Consider the following 2,306-nt stretch of genomic DNA (forward strand, 5'->3'; position numbering starts at 1 on the left):
TATCTTACCCTAGATTAGAGATCTGCCCATCCCACATTCACTTTTTGTGGTCTGAAATTGTTCCCCTTAAATCCAAATTAATTCTGTCTTCTCATTTGTTGTTTTTTTCAGATGGGAGAGACGTGATTGTCCCGAACACTGTGAGGGTGTCTAAGGCCTCGGGTCTGACTGCATCTCTGACAGTCCTGTTCCTCTCTGTTCTCACCCTCACCCCTCTCATCTAGAACAGAACACAGATACACACAGATACAGAATCACCCAGCCCCGACAAACCAACATTCACAGTATTCACAGAACACAGATACAGAATCACCCAGCCCCGAAAAACCAACATTCACAGTATTCACAGAACACAGATACAGAATCACCCAGCCCCGACAAACCAACATTCATAGTATTCACAGAACACAGATACAGAATCACCCAGCCCCGAAAAACCAACATTCATAGTATTCACAGAACACAGATACAGAATCACCCAGCCCCGAAAAACCAACATTCACATCATTCATAGCACAGAACACAGCCAGACAATCACTACAAAAAACACTTCCAGCCACACTGGCTACATCTGAACCTATACGTGCAAATATGGCCTATTTCTTTAAATATTAACCATAGGCCTCAATGACGGTCATCTCTGAGATGATCTGACAGTGCTGTACCATTTCCCTTCTGTGGTAACCTACAGGAGAGCACAGTGTCCTGCTGATTGATATTCATTGAAGTGAGAACATACCTAGACAATCACCTGGGTCTGAGAAAGACATACATACCAGCTACATCTGAAATGATCTGCACTTATATATGATCTGCACAAATATATTTCTTATATATTCACAATTTTCCTGATGAGCTATAGAGGTATGCTATTTCCTTGCTTAGCATGGTGTATTGTTGATTAAAATACATCCTTTTATGGTGTTTACGGTGTTTTGGGGACATTTCAAATAAATAAAGTAGAGAGAAGAAAAATAATTTTGCTTGTCACTGATGTCTACATTATGGCCCTATGTGTGTATAGAAAATACCATGTTTGATTCAACAGTGTTCTTACGGGAGAGTTCTCAAGTATGATTGGTTGTGTTCAGTGTCTTTATGACGTAATGTAGTGACACCCAGTGAAGTGTCATTATTGGGAAAAGTGGGAGGACAGACAGAGAGATGGACAGATAGAATACCAGTGAGACCAGCTGACTGATTGGTTGGTTTCATTTAATGAGAATACTAATACACACTGTGAAATATGGAGAGGAAAAGGTAGGAAATAGCAAAGATACATTCAGCCATGCGTGAAATAACATTAAAAGTCTCTTTTAGTGTCTTAGAAGGGGTATGCATAGCTTGTGTATCAAAGGGTTAAGCAGCCTGACCCTTTACCGAGGAAGAATTTGTCAAGAACTGCATGATAAAAGTTTGCGATATCGTGTACCCTGATAAAAGCCAAGCCTTTTATTTTAAATGTGAGCCTGAGCAGAAACACTGTTGCTGATTGTGTATGTGACCTTGCCACCGATCTACAACAACAGCTGATGGGAAAGGGAAAAGATGTCATTGCATAGGCCTACTCCTTGCTGTGGATGAGAGCAGCTACACATTTGATGTGCCCAGCTGTCAATCTTCAAACCTGGAGTGGACTCAACTCTCTGCGTTATATATATGAACTTCTAGACTAGGATTTAAATCAATGCATGGCACAACTACGGGGAAAGATCTCTTTGAAGAGGTATCCAAATGTGTACATGAAATGGGCCTGCCTTGGGACAAACTTGTGGGAAGGACCACTGATGGAGCGCCTGCGATGCGCAGAAAGAGAGATATAAGAAATGAATGCCACTGATGTTTATAACTAAGTTATTTTGAAATTTGATCTCTGTGTTTATAGGCAATAACTAAAAGGCCATAGCTTTAGGCTGCTTGTCACAGGTTCAGTAGGCCTATGTTAAACTTAAGTTCATGTTTACATATGAAAACATATAGTACAGCTTTTTTTCCCCCAATAAATATTGAATACGTCCGGCCCTCGACCTGGACGCAGTTTTACATTTTGGCCCTTTGTGTATTTGAGTTTGTCACCCCTGGTCTAACTAACTGATACACGGCGACCCCCAGTGGACTGATTAGGAATAGCAGCTCGTTTTATAGAAATGCAATTTATGTCTTTCTTTGATTTTCACACTCATCAAAGTCATCCAGTGGGCGGAGCTAGACCTATGTGTGTGTGTGTGTGTGTGTGTGTGTTTGTTGGGCTTTTCTGAATGTGCGCACATCTTTTTTTTTTTTTTAAACTGAATCTCAGAGTGCTA

The sequence above is a fragment of the Sprattus sprattus genome (genome assembly GCF_963457725.1).
Source record: "Sprattus sprattus genome assembly, chromosome: 18".
Taxonomy (NCBI): domain Eukaryota; kingdom Metazoa; phylum Chordata; class Actinopteri; order Clupeiformes; family Clupeidae; genus Sprattus; species Sprattus sprattus.